Here is a 15928-nt window from a genome sequence, read left to right as displayed (position 1 = left end):
TGTAAAGATGAAAGAGTGGTGAACTGGAAGGAGCCCAGGTCCCTGATGGATATATGTAAAAACCATACCATCTCATCTCCAAAGTAAATGAATCTCTTTCATTTGTGATAAAAATTAACTTCTATCTTATTAAAGACATTTTCATTTGTTTTGTTAGAGGTACCTGAACCCAATCCTAAATTATACACCACTACTGACCAGTAAGATCAAAGTTTGTGGGACCCATTGTATTGAACTATTTTTTTTACAGAAACTTCTCTTTATATTATTATTGTTATAAAAAGGTGTGATGTCCAACTCAATATATTTTAATTAAAGAATTTCTATGTCAAACATTTCCAAAACAAAATGGATAATTACTATTTTCTCTGGACTTTGTTTTGCCTGTGTTTTTTCCATCAACATGAACATTTCTGAATAGAAACAAAGCATGTTTATAAAAACCATAAGCAACAAATAAAGATAATCCAACTTTCTTCTCTTTTATATATCATTATCAAAAAAGAGTTTGGATCAGTGCTGTTTGAAAGAAAAGACCGCATATTAATTTTAATGTATATTAATTTTACATATAAAATTGTATGTACTATAAATATATTAATTTTATGTGTCTATAATATTAGAACTTGAATTTTTATTTTACTGCTATGGTAAAGACCTCTAATACAATGGTGAACAGAAGCAGTGAGAGTAGACACACGTCTCATTTCTAATTGTAGAGGGAACACTTCTAATGTCTCAGCATCAAACATGACATTTATCGTGGGTCTTGGTGGGCATTCCTTATGCAGGATGTCTATCAACAGGAAAATTACTTTTCTAATTCCAGGTTGTTAAGAGTTTTTATTATGACAAGATACTGGATTTTATCAAACAACTTTTGGAAATCGTTAAGAAAATGATGTTTTTTCTCCTCTATTCTCTTAATGTGGGAACTGCCGTAACATATTTTCCGATGTCAAGCCCAACTCTTTAAGATGGGATAAAACTTCTTTGGTCACAACACGTGTTTTAAATACATGGCTGGATTCAGATTTCATTATTTTGTTTAGGAATTTTGCATCTAATTTTACAAGTGCTTAATTCTCCCTTCTCATACTCCCTGCTCTGATTTTGACACCGTATGTAATGACTTGGGGAGCAAACACTGTTTTAGTCTCTAGATAAGTTTATATAAGATTAGAATTGTTCACAGAACTTTCTGGTAAAAATGTTTAGGCTTTTTTGGATTTTCGATAAATAAGTTTTTTGGTTTTTTCAACAACTGATTGAATCTCTTTAATGGTTACAGACCTTTTTGATTTTCGATTTCTTCTTGAGTTTTAAATATTTACCCAAGACTGTGTACACTTCAACAGTTTTCACTGATTATTTCCAAGCAGTAAAAAGAGCAGTGAGTTCAAAGGGCCTTGTTTAAACTCCCAGTTCCCTCACGGTCCAGGCATTTTGCTCCAGGCAAACCAACATGCACTCTGAGTCGACATCCTCCTTTATAAACCAGACATAATAATACCTGGCTCAAAGAGCTCATGGGAGTATACTCAGTTGTTTGGTAGTACATTGCAAGCACTGTAGTCTATATGACATTATACTCTTATAATGTATTACTCTAAAACACAAATAAATAATAATTATGAAATGCTACCATTATAGCTTTTGGTAGTGTTTCTAGGGGGTAGAAATTTTATCGTAGACTCTTAGAGATGGAAGATCGAGTAGTTTAAGACTCCATCATTAGCCCTGGCCAGTTTGGCTCTGCAGTTAGAGCGTCGGCCTGAGGACCAAAAAGCCTCGGGTTTAATTCCGGTCAAGGACACATACCGCAGTGGGGGTCGTGTGGGAGGCAACCAATCAATGTCTCTCTCTCTCTCTCTTTCTCCCTCCCTCCCTCCCTCCCTCTCCCTCTCCCTCTCCCTCCCATTCTGTCTGAAAATAAATGGAAAAATATCCTCGGATGAGGACTAAAAAAAAAATCCATCATTGTCCACCTGGGTAGAACACCTAAAGGACCAAATACCCACCGCATCCCGAGGCAGCCCCCTCTGTTTCCAGAGAGCTGCACTACTTCAAAGCTCTTTATGCTGAGCCACAAGGTCCTACTCCTAACAGCCCAATTTGGTCTACCTTTTTTTTCTTGGAGAAAAATCAAGTCTTGGCTGTAACAACCTTCAAGTATTTCAAGTCAATTATAATCTTCTTGCCAATAATGAAAGAATAGATTTGGAATTAAGACAGGTGGTTGTGCTACGTGAGGATTAGTGTTTTCATAAAAGAGACCCTGGCGAGCTCCCTCGCCCGTCCCCCAGGTAGGGCGCCATGTGAAGACAGCCACCTCTGCATCAGGAAGTGGGTTCGCACCAGAATACCAATCTGCTGGTGCTTGATCTTGGACTTCATAGCTTCCAGAACTGAGAAATAAATGTCTATTCTTTATAAGCTCCCCAGTCTATGGTATTCTGTTATAACAGCCCAAATGGACTCAGACGAGAGGATTATGATCCATTTTCTTATCTGATACTAGTCTGCATTTATTCTGAGATTCTCATTCCTCACTCTCATCTAGAAATTAATGAAGAACTGTGTAAAGTTAGAGTCACACAGAAATCAAGGAGGAGACTAAATCTAGATAGAAAATGGGGTATGTTACAAGATTATAAAGGTAACACGTGACCGAGACTCAGGTGGTCGGGAGTGAGCCCCTCAGTAGAGGTTCCCGGGTAGATGATAACGCTGCGGCTAAGCAGCCACAAGGAAGCCAATGTGGCTGAACCAAGTTGGGGAAGCAGGTCAGGCAGGTAACAGAGAATGAATCTGTAGGGTCGTGAGGTCACTGCAAGGACTGTGGCTTGTGCTCTGTGTTAAATGGAGAGTCACTGCCAAGTCTGATAAGAATGACATGATTGGATTTCCAGTTCAAAAGGATTACTTCAGCACCTTTGTTGAGAATGAACTGAAGGGAACAGAGGAGCAAGGGAATAAGCAAAGAAAGCATATTATTTTCTGCTGTAACCCAGGTGGTTCTGTCCAGAGTGGTTGATAAGGAAGGTAGTCACCCTTTATCCACAGGAGATACATTCCAAGACCCCCAGTGAATGTCTGACACTGGATAGCATCAAACTCTTCATATGCTGTTTTTCTTACATGTAAAGTTTAACTTGTACATTAGGCTAAGTAAGAAATTAACAATAACTAATAATAAAATACGACAATTTTAACAATATACCATGATAAAAGTTGTGGTCTTTCTTTAAGAACTGATCAGCTCACCCAGATGGCTGCCGAGGGAGTGAGGCGGGAAGCAAGCACAGCATGGATGTGCTGGGAAAGAGATGATTCAGTCCCGGGGGACGGGACGGCTCGAGATGCCATCACTCTCCTCAGAACAGTGCACAATTGAAAACGTATGAAATGTTTATATTTCTGGAATTTCTCATTTAATATTTTTGGCTTAGGTTGGCGATACGTAACTGAAACCATAGTTAAAGGTAAGGGGAGGGACTACTGTGATTGGCTTCTGGATAGATTCTGAAGGTGGAGAAAATAGAATATCCTAATGGATTGTGTATGAAATGTGAGAGACTTATATTAGAAACATCTCAACCAGGAAAAGTAAAGAAGAGACAAAAGACAAATAGATGGGGTGGTAAGATACTTAGGGAGAGATCTGGGGAAAAATATCGATTAGTTCTTGTTCTTCACCCCAGCTAGTAATAATAAAAACCACGACCCCTCAATACATTAAAGAATACACTCCAACAAGAAAAAGAATTCTCCATTCAGAGGTGCTTCTGAAGCCAGACAAGTTGTTCCAGAATTGATAAAGGGTAGAGCGAATCCCCTAGATTTTCTTTCCCGAACGTAAAGAAGAGGAGGCGGCAAAACCTGGAGTGATAAAACACAGTGCAAACCTCGAAGATTAATATCATCCAAAGCTACTGGCTGAAGATATTTTGTATCATGATATTTTTTTTTACAATAGCATCTATGTTTCACAGGTCAAAATAAAGACCTGCTCTGTCTTGCACCGTAGTTAATGTCCTCTGCGTCTGGGATTGCTAGCGCCTCTCTCTTTGTGAACTGTCACTTCTCCGCTGATGGCAGCTTTGTCCTGGCAGCAGTGATTACTAAGCAGATCTGCCATGGAGCACAGACGTGAACAAGGGGGGCACAGGAGAGCGAAAACAGAATGAAGTGGGAGTGCTGATATGAAATCTGATAGAGGAAATATATGTTACGCTCTTTAATTATAATAAACACCTATATTTAAAAGTGATAGTTTTTTCCTCTTTTTTAGAAAAAAATAATGTAGACTTCTGTAGGCTAATTTAATTTCCCTTCCTTTTTTCTTTCTGTTCCAGTAATCTAATTGCATATTGTTATACTGTGCCAACAGCTCTCCCGGGGGAAGGAAAAAAAAAAAAAACCCTGCAGAAACCGGCACCCATCTGCTCTTTGATGACCAGCATCATTTCAGTGATGTTTATAACTCTTTTTACAGTAATGAAGTATCTGCTCAGGGATGAATAATTCAAAATACAGTAAAACAAAACCATGCAAGGTAAAAAATCAGCTAAGAAATAAGTTTGGACATAATGCGATAACCATCAGAATGAAGAAAAGCAACATGTTTTATGCGCAGAGCACTGAGGTGTATATTTAAAGATCTAGTGTCTAGTCAAGAATGGCAGTGGACATATTTTTTCTTCTGAAAAATCTGATTATATGGCGGTTAAATCATTTGTCGGGTGTCTTATTAATCAAAAATTGCCTTCCAGTAGTCACCTGCTAGCCTGCTAGTTCAACAACTGGCTGAAGTTCTGCTGGATCTGCTACATCATCCATCAGGAAAGAGGGTTTAATCCATGTCATTCCAAGCATCCCTTCTCGCCCCATCCTCCCAAACCTCCACAACTTTCCATCTTTAAGCCTCTGTATTTCAAAGACAGAAAGAAGGATGCTTACCACAGTATATTCACCAAATGCATCAACTGGCACAATTTCCTAAGTATATACTTTTACTCTCAGCTACTAAATGTACTTCATATATACCAGGACTACAAATACCTCTTACATAGAGAGGATTTCTGTGGAGTTTCTTTCCAATAATAAATCTGCGAAATTCTGGGGAACAGAAACAACGATTCTACAGATAACCCTTGAATATAAACACTGAAAACAACAGGGACCAGTTTTGATAGAAAGGAAAGGAAATCTCACATAGAAAGGACTTCTGAAATACTAGCAGGTTCTCTCTCTTGACCTGAGTGATGGCTCCACAGGAGTTTACAGCTATTCTTCAGCTCTAGACATGCACCCATATGTATGATAAACAGTTGGTCCTCTATATCCACAGGTTTCACATTCATTCAACTGTTGATCAAAAATATCAGGGAAAAAATCCCAGGAACTTCCAGAAAACAAAAATTGATTTTGCCACATGCCACACACAACCCACACAAATGAAATTATGTTAGGCATACCCTGCTACATAGCCTGTAGGTAAATATAGGTTAAGTGCAAATACTACTCCATTTGATATAAGAACTTGAGCACTGCAAATTTTGTATCCGCAGGGGTCAATCCCCTACAGATGCTGAGACATGACTGTATATCACTTTTAAAAAGTGACAACATTTTCTTTAAAGATCTTTTAGGAATTCAAAGACTTAGGTGTACTTCTACTGAGATTCAAGGAGTTGGATCTGGTATTACAAGGTATATTCCAGACCTGATTCTATATTTGTTACATGTTACTCAATCCATCACTGTCAACTTTTCATATTCAAAAATATTTCAAGGTGAAAAACCAGAAACTCTCCCATCTTCATCAAGACTTTACAGCAAGAATTAAGAACATTCATAATACATGTGTTATTACTAATGAATATGACTATGATACAGAAGCTGCAGACTGGCCCTCTCCACACTATTTTCTTCTTATTTTTATTTACTGATGATGAACAGAAACTCATTTTGAAAGAACTATCCCCTTTCAACTCACAATAAATTAAAAACAAAACAAAAGCAGCCATTTACCTTTAGAGTACAATTACGATAATGCTACACTTCTCTTTTAAATAATAAGACTTATCATTCAAGTAAAACCTTAGAAGCTTAAATAAATTTCTCTGCCATGCATGAAGAAAACAAAAGTTAAGAAAATATCAAATCATATCCATATCTTTTCTTCCCTTCTTTCCATTATATTCAGCTGAATTTACCTTTTTACTGTTTAGACATTAGCATTTTAGAAGGAACAATATATAAAAGGTGTAAATGTTGCTCTTTTCACACAAAAAAATAAACTTAAGTGTCTGTGTTGTTTACAGTCTTTCCCTTTGTTGAGAGTGATTCATACCCAAAGAACATAATGGTCATTCTTTAAGACTCGTATGATTAAAAAGAGTAAAATAATAGACTTTAAAAGACTTTACCAGAAATAGTGAAAAATGCCATGATATTTAGAGGCAATCACTGTTAAGCTGTATACTGATGATACTTATTCCCTTTATTTAAAAGCAAATGAAAAAAAAAATGGCAAACCGTTTTAAAACTACAAAAATGAACTCACTATCATCAATTTCTTTCTGTCTTAGGGCAAACAAATAAAAGCATGTGTAACTAAATATTCAAAATATAATTTTGTTTTTAAATGTTGCCCTAAAAATGTTTAAATTTCTTTTCCATGAAAAATTATAAATACCTCTACGGATTCCTATAAATGCATGACGACATCATGATAAAGTACGTCTTCAGGCCATGGCATTTCTCAGTGTCACATTATAATTTAAGGTAAGCCACATAATGTATTGCATTATAATGAATCATCTAGATCTTCAAATGACTTATCTAATTTCATCTTGCAGTCTAAAAGCACATATATAATCATGTAGTTTCTCTACATGTCTTTTCTGTTTCTTCTGATTAATTCTAAATGTGGTTCAGCAACCTGTTCCCTTTGGTTGAGAAAAGTACATAAATACTAAAAAACAAGAATCATTATTAAGGTAACTTTTACATTTTATTTAATTGACAAGAATGCACTAAGTTACTTAAATTAACCTGTTCTATTACAGTTTATGCTTTCATTTAAACACTTAGGTATCAGAAAGGACAGGAGTATGTGTGGGTTGAAGTTAGCGCTGTAAGATTAAACAATTTATTCACTTGGTTTAAAATACGACACAGTTATTGACACGTATCTGCTTCAGACACTGTGTTGGCCTGTAGAGAAACAAAGATGAGTAGAAATGATGCTTACCTGGCTTTTATTGGAGCAGATGGGGTGGCGTGTTGGAAAGGGATGAAAAACAAATACTGCGAGGCAATACTGCAAGGCCTATAACAGAAACAAGTACAACATGTGTGGTACAAAGAGGATGAAGCACGGGGCAGTGAAAGGCTCAACAGATTCTACTAAAATACATAATAATTAGTGAATTCTTACAAGGAAGTAAAGTGCAGGCACAGTCGGGAATGCCAGTCCATCCGCTGTCTGGCATATCCCTGGAGACGAAGAGTACAGTATGGCATTGGCTTCAACTCTGGGCAGACAGAAGGCTGTGAATGCACCAGGCCAGTAGGCCACTGCGGGCTACAGTGAAGGGAAAATGACACAAGGAGGAAGAAATGTCTGGCTCTCTCTCTCACTCAGGTTTCAGCTTCCCTGCAAGATGAGTGGCCTTCCTCATTCCCCCACACAATACTGCACCGGTCTGTCACTATTCTATGTCTTGGCCTACTCATAGTGACTATTTTCATTTGTTTTAAGTTTTTTTATAATTCACCTTCCTCACAAGATGGGAAGTTTCAAGAGAGCAAGGAGCTGCATTTCTAGCTCCTAGAACAACACCTGGCGTATAGTAGGCACTTGATACTGTTGTTCAATGGGGGAACTAAATGCACAAGAAAAAAGAGAAAAGGAAGATGTAAAGAGTAGTCCATATTTTAAAAAGACAGGAATAGTGAACTATAAAGCACTGTCTCAGAGCAGAGGTCAGCCAGGGGACCAATCCCGCAGCTGCCCAAGAAACCATCTCGAAAGGACTATGCTTACCACATATTCTACATATTGCAAAAGCTTGTCAGCTGGAAAGGCAGAACACCAACTGCACTGTATACGTACTGCTACCTCAAAAGTGAAAAAAGATGTATCCTCACCCAAGGACATTTTTTCTTTTTTGTTTCTTTTTTGTTCAGATAGAGTGGGAGGGAGAGAGAGAAACATCGACATGAAAGGGACACATCGAGTGGCTACCACCCGCACGACCCAACCAGGGCTGGGAACAAACTGCAACCAAGATATGTGCCCTTAGCAGGAACCGAACCTGGGTCTCTCTGGACCGGAGGTCAACACTCTAACTGCTGAGCCAAACCAGCCAGGGCAAAAAAAGATACATCTTTAATGGGGATATTATAATTGAGAGCTTATTCAGATAAGTAGAATTTTCAACATATAATATTAATCTGTTCAATAATCATGTTTGTAAGAAAGAAATGAAGTATTATTGTGAGCCATAAGTTCAAATTCCTATCCTGAGTACTTACATGTTTTTTAACAAACATCACTGCATTAATCTGCCTTTTTTGCATTTTACTGCTGTTACTATTCAAAAATTCAATCTCCTGGACAAATGGCAATTCAAGAACATTCAAATTCCAGTGATATATTATTCCCTTTGACTACAAAGGTATATTTGCCCATTCAGATTTTTTTCATTCAAATTTTGCAACAGCTGTTACATGATATATTTCTGAATACAAAACACACACTCTGCCTTCTCAACTACTATAGCATATAGCAATTTCTACAATCCCTCACCCTTTCTCTGAAACACTTAAAATATAGCTTAAATTTAAATTAAATCACACAGAAGTTATTTACACTATTTCCTTTGACATAACTTGAATAATGTAATTTAGTCAATGTATCTTGTAGGTTAAAAGTAAAATGCCATGAGCCTCATTATTTAAATTCCATATAGAAAACTACCTTTGCCTGAAATATTTGGACATATACAAGGCAACACTGTACCCAGTATTACTGCTCCACAAAAATTAAATATCTTTCGGTATTACAATTCCCCTACAGTAGGAGGGGTTCTTCCAGTTTTAATATATTTTTTTCTAGTTCATCTTTAGACATATGTATCCAACAGAGGGAAAAGATGAACTTATAAGGAGAAAATCATAAATGTTCTTACTTATAAACAATTACCTGTGAACAATTTACAGATTCATTTCCAATAACAATAACAGTCTTCAGCCTGACAGCCCAGCCACCACCAAGGACAGATACACTCTTGAATGAGCTGGCAGCTGAGTAAATACTTTTAAGTGATACCAGATCCCAACCTCCAGAATAGATGGCTATTGCTTAGTTTGCACACACTCAGTGAAGCCAATACATGCACTCCTGAAAAGATAAGAGACCAGTCGCATGACTTTGGTCACGTCCTATAAACCTGGAAACTACCAGCCATTAAACAGGCTATGAGAGCGTTAGATGTGGCAATACATACATACAAGAATGTCCTGAAAACCAGACAAAACCATATATATGCAAGCTTCATATCATTACCAGTAACGACTTTAAAAGCTGCAACATGTCATTGATTTACCTTTTATCCTTTCCATGTAAAATTTGAACCACAAGGGGGGAAAAGTGCAGAGACTGAAAATAAACCAACTGGCCCCTTTGCACTGGTCTCCATTTACAATACACACAGCACTAAGCTCGCTGTAAGCAGACAGACATACCCGGGTTATTGCAACTGCCTCCTAATTCGTCTCCCCGCCTTATCATCTGTTCTCAGTATGCAGCAATCATAATTAGCCTTTAAAAATAAAGCTGTTCTTATCACTCCTGTGCTTAATACCCCTCTGCAGCTTCTCACCCCTGTCAGAGTAAAAGCTAAAGTTCTTGTGCTGGCAAGAACTCTTGTGTAGGCTTGCCCTACAAAAGCAGCCTCTCTGCCCCCGCCACACCCCATGAGTGTCTCTTCCCTCCGGCCTCTCCCTTGCTCAAGGTCACCCAGGCACACTGGCCTCCTTGCTCTTCTTCACACAGGCACTGGCTCCAATCTGAATCTTTGCACCTGCTGTTTCTCTGCCTGGATTATTCCCACCCCATGTATCCATGTGGTTTCCTCTCTTGCTCACCTTCAAGTCTTCACTCAATTGTCACCTCCTTGATGAGGTCTAAAACTGCAGCTGTACCCATCCTCCTGGTGTCCCTTATCTCCCTTTCCTACTCCAAAATATTTGGTTTCATTACAGTATGACCTACTTTACTTACTACTTTGCTTAATTTCTTACTTTGAGCCCTACGAGAGTGGGAATTTTGCTATCGTTGCTCACTACTATACCCCCAATACCTAGCATAGTGCCTGGTACACACAGCAGCATATCAGTAAACTTGTTAAATTAATAGATAAGGGAATGTCACATCATATACATGTGTGAGCTACCTGTAAATTACAATACAGAGTGGGGCAAAAGTAAGTTTACGGTTGTGAGTACACAAAACAGTTTATTCTACTATTATTATTTATTATTATATTATTTTTTCACACGAACAACCGTAAACCTACTTTTGCGCCACCCAGTATCGTAACAAACTGTTGAATTCAGTTCAAGCTAAAAGAAGGGAGAAAGACTGCACAAATAATGAAGAACAAAAGTAAGGTTTTTCTCTTTAATTATACATGCCTTTAATTCTGCTCTATAGAAAATCAAGATTGCCACAAAAACAAACAGGAGATTCCAGTACCTCTTCATTTAGCTCCCATAAACACATAAAAAAACTTTGTATTTTGGCCAGTGTATTCTAATAGCTTCTTGAACAATCACAAATTGCTGAATGTAGGATCTTTTCTCAGAAAATGTGGGTTCCCAGGAACAGGGTGGGGAACCCACCATGCTTCACCTAGGCAATTTTGGGCTCCACTCATTTGGAATGTAAAGAAACCAAGTCTCTAGCTATTTTTCAAGTATTGATGGCAAATAAATCTAATACCTAGAAGAGAAGAGAATGAAGAGAAGAGAAGAGAAGAGAAGAGAAGAGAAGAGAAGAGAAGAGAAGAGAAGAGAAGAGAAGAGAAGAGAGAGAGAGAGATAAAGGAAAGAAAGAAAGAAAGAAAGAAAGAAAGAAAGAAAGAAAGAAAGAAAGAAAGAAAGAAGGAAGGAAGGAAGGAAGGAAGGAAGGAAGGAAGGAAGGAAGGAAGGAAGGAAGGAAGGAAGGGAGAGAGAGAAAGTGCGAATGAACTAATTTCTTCTAGGAAATAAAAATCTTTCAAACAAGATCTGGCAAAATTATCATTTTTCCACTATCTGTTTCAGAATTAAGCTTATTGAGACCTGGTGTCAAACACGCATTTACGCCATTTTATCTCAATGGTCACATTAGAACAGAGAAGTGCAGTTGTCATTCATACAGTGTTTGATCTCCACAGTGTGTTCCTTCCCTCCCCTAATATCCTGGGGCACTGATGACCTTTATGCAACAAGTTTGGTACTTGAACTGTTCCTTGACTATCCACAATGTTTCTACATAAGAGCTCCTTGAAGGTAGAAATCCTCAATTAATAAATACTCAATTTGATGATGATGATAAGTCCCTGTTTATAACATCATCAAAGAAAAACTAGCAAAAAGATTTATCAACAACCTGAAGCAGAACTGACATGATATAATCAGTCAGAGCCTCTACCTTTCTCCAAGGCAAATGACTAGAGGAATGCAGTCTGTGGATAAAGGGGGAGAGAGGAAGGAGAGGGACGAGTTCCTACAAAAAATGATAATACTGGAACAGAGTACCTCAAAATTCATTTAGCACATCTTGACATTTTAAAAAGTGTACCACATTAGCACAGCAGTAAATTTTTTCTAGTTAAAATGAATACTGCATGGGGAAAGAATGATCATTATTGTTAAATATTTACTTTGTGCCAAGAAGGTTACCCAGGGGAGTGCACAAACTACACCCACTGGGCTTAAAACTGTATGAAATATAGTTGTATTGTGCATAACATCATAATAGAAACAATTATTCTTAGCTATGGATAAATATTTCTATTCCACACACATAGATAAATGTATGTTTTGACAAATACCGATAAATAATTCAAGCTCATTCCCAAAGATTTAATCCATGTTGAAATGTGTCCTTTAAAAAGCTGATGACATACTTGGCAGAAGAGCTCAGTAATGAGAGTCAGACTTTGAAAATATGCGCATGAGCTACATTTCTCTTTCACACATCTTTTCTGCATTTTCGAACTTGAATAATGAGCATGGTATTTTTAACAAGGTAATTTACACTCTCTTTGTATATAATACAAATGTCAGAATCTTAACCCTTTATGCTGATATAATGAGTTACAAGGTTAAAAAATATATATTCAATATAAAAGTTTCCATGAGGTTTATAACAAAATGACGAGGATAAATGAAAAGGAGATTAGAAACCCAACTGGGTTCTAATCCAGGTGCTGCCACAAACTAGCTATGTGACCTTGATCTAACAACCTTGAAGAACGTCAAATATATGGCTTTCAAGTAGCAAAAATCCCAATGGACCAGATCTGACACAGAAGTTGAAAATTACCCATCCCTGGACTGGCAGCTTAACGTCTCTGAAGTTCATATTCTGAACTATAAATTGAGAGCACTGGCTTCTGAGTTACCTTCCAACCCTAAGACTCTCAGAAAACCAAAAAACCACAGTCAAAAGGCTACCATCTGATAGAAGCATTGTTCCTATGAAATTTGTGCCCAGACACGCCCGATTGGTGTGGCTCAGTGGTTGACTATCGACCCAGACACCAAGAGCTCACCGGTTCGATTCCCGGTCAGGGCACAGGCCCAGGTTGTGGGCCCAATCCCAGTGGGGTAAGCAGAAGGTGGCCAATCGATGTTCTCTCTCATCGATGTTTCTATGTCTCTCCCCCTCTCTCTTCCTCTCTCTCTCTCTCTCTAATATCAATAAAGAAAAAAAATTGTTTTTAAATTGGTGAGACTCCCTTCAGCCCATTTATTCATAGTAAAAATGTCTAAAATGCCATGTAGAGTATTCTTAATTAATAGTAGATAAGTGTTATTCAGTAATACAGACAACATACCAGGGAAAAGTGGCATGGGCCACATTCTTGGCAACTTGGGCATTTGATGGTATCAAATCACCGGTTAGGATACTAATTGACTAAGATGATTTAAATTCTCTTTATGAAGGTCAATCTGATTTCTAACATTATCAAATATCCAACAAGGACGTCTACCACTTAAACTTAATGATCAGGACTTACAGGATAGCTTCTCAACAGAGGAATTTCAGGTGATAGAGTCATGGGGAAGAATAGATAAGTAGTACGAGCTCTATACCTAAAAAAAAAACAAAACAAAACCCTGGAAAGTCAATAAACAATGATGAAGGTGATCCAGCAATGCATTTTGGTAGTGAGGTGCCATGAACTGTATCAAGCCCTGAGGTACATACAGTATAGTCACAAATTAAACCACAACTCAACAAATATAGTTCTTCCACAGAAAAATGTAGCCAAATGGCAGAGACCACTTCACTCTAATTATTTCAAACTTCCTGTAGTGAAAGACACATAGGGAGATAATGTTACTCTTACATGAGAAAACAGGAATGCAAATACAAATATAAATACTTCCAGGCAGAAGTAATATTCAAAATATTAAACAACTGGTGTTCAGAATGAATACCAGCCATACAACCAGTATGGTCGCACCAGTGCATGCCCACCAAATATAATCCCTGGTTACAGATAGTAATACTTATTAAGGAGATTGAGAGAAATTTATTAATTTTGAGAGAGAGAGAGGGGGGGGGGGAGAGAAAGAGAGGTGAGAGAGACACATTGATCAGCTGGGTATGTGCCCTGACTGGGAATTGAACCTGCAACCTTCCAGTGCAGGGATAACACTCCAAGCAACAGAGCCACACCAGCCAGGGTAGAGTGAAAGAAATTTACATGTTAGGTCTGTAGAATATTGACCCTGGTATGGTACCAGGGCCCATAAACAGGAACTAAGTCAATTCTTTCTAGATTCTGAGCTTTCTAAAGGTAAAACACACACAACATATGTAAGTTTGGATTAGAGGTGAGGTATATTCAGAATTACAGTGGGACCTTGCACACCATGGGTTTGGAAGATGTGGGTCCACTAACACTCAGATTTCTTTCAATAAATATCGTAAATGTATTTTCTCTTCCTTATGACTTTCTTAATAACATTTTCTTTTCTGTAGCTTATTTTATGGTTAGAATATAATACACAGTACATATTACATACAAAATATGTATTAATCAACTGTTTATGTTATCAGTAAGGCTTCTGGTCAACAGCAGGCTCTTAGTAATTAAATGTTTCAAGAGTCAAAAGTTATGCAGATTTTTGACGTACAGGGTGGGGGTGGGTGGGTACCTACTTGTTCAAGAGAGAACTGTACGTCTCACAAGTACCATTTTCTAAGATCAAAAAGCTCCTACCTGCTGATTTGGGGTTCTTTTATTTAAAGACTACATATTAAAGATCCAAAAAGGGTACTTGTTTATATGACTACACATATTCCCAAAATTTACTCATTTCAATTAATTATAACCTTTTTTTTTTTTTATCCTCACCTGAGGACATTTTTCCATTTTTTGTTCAGATAGAGTGGGAGGGAGCGAGAGAGAGAGAGAAACATCGATGTGAAAGGGACACATGGAGTGGTCGCCACCCGCACAACCCAACCAGGACCGGGGACAAACTGCGACCGAGGTACGTGCCCTTAGCGGGAACCGAACCCAGGTCTCTCTGGACCGCAGGCTGATGCTCTAACCGCTGAGCCAAACCAGCCAGGGCTAATTATAACTTTTTAAAGCTTTGCCCAAAAAAAATTAAATTAAAAAATTAGCCTACATTGGCACACTTAGAAATGTTTTGTACATTATAACTTTTAGCCAAAATGTGGAGTTCCCAACCTCTATCACAAGGGTTTCAATATTATATTAGCAATAGCTCACTTTTACTGAGAGCTTAGCACATGCTAAACTCTTTGAATTGTTATATATCTTTGAGTCTTTAAAATAACCTTATGAGGTAGGACCTTCTTATCTGCAAATGTGGTTAAGTCATATATTTTTAGCCTTGGCTGAGAGCCATTATCATACTACCTTAGAGATTACATAGCTTCATTCTTTTTTGTTTTTATTAAAAAGCGATGACCAATGATCAAATAAATAATCAAGGCCACAGCCGATATCAGCACGTATTCCATTTCAAAGCCAAACCCAAATCCAAACCCAAACCCCAACATTTGCATTTCCATGAACCAGGGAACTAAACTTAGTGAGCATCTTCTATATGCCAGACATTGTCCAATGCAATTCAATCCATGTAACCCTCACCACTACCCTAGATGTGTATTACTAGCCCATTTTATAGACGAGAAAACAGAAGTTCAGAGAGGTTAAGAACTTAACACTAGGCAGCCTGAGAATAAGTAGTAGATGGGGCTCTAATGCCAAAGTCTGTGCTCCTAGGGTATACTCTGTGGTTTCCAAAGAACAGATACACCCAATATTCAAAGTTATGACCACGAGCCATCAACATGAGATAAATTAATAGTCAATATAATGCATCGTAGAAGAAAAATAAATGAAGACAAAATTTTATTTAAAAAAAATTGAGAACAGTTCCACAAGAAAAAATTACAATAAATATCAGTTTTAACATGCAATATTTGTTTTCATCTAAATTAATCAATGTAGTGTGAGAGAAGTTTTCATATTGAACTTCAGAGTGATCTTCAAGAGACACTGTAATTTATATTATACATTCCATTGCAATACTAGCTATAAAAATATGCTTCACAAAAACAGATTTGGGATATGTCAAATACATAGACATTTTCGGA

At 37.6% G+C, this 15928-nt stretch overlaps 1 long non-coding RNA gene across 2 annotated transcripts in view; it reads right to left on the bottom strand.

Annotated features, from left to right (window-relative positions):
• LOC118642505 overlaps nucleotides 1-15928 on the bottom strand; it is a 134644-nt gene that overhangs the window by 33912 nt on the left and 84804 nt on the right. For both annotated transcript variants that reach the window (XR_004961725.1, XR_004961724.1), the window contains exon 3: nucleotides 7262-7339. This is a non-coding gene — a long non-coding RNA (uncharacterized LOC118642505). The remainder of the gene's footprint in view (nucleotides 1-7261; nucleotides 7340-15928) is intronic.

This window comes from Molossus molossus, unplaced genomic scaffold (genome assembly GCF_014108415.1).
Source record: "Molossus molossus isolate mMolMol1 unplaced genomic scaffold, mMolMol1.p scaffold_m16_p_3, whole genome shotgun sequence".
Lineage (NCBI taxonomy): Eukaryota > Metazoa > Chordata > Mammalia > Chiroptera > Molossidae > Molossus > Molossus molossus.
Note: the sequence above shows the minus strand (reverse complement) of the source record. Positions and strands in the feature narration are given on the sequence as shown.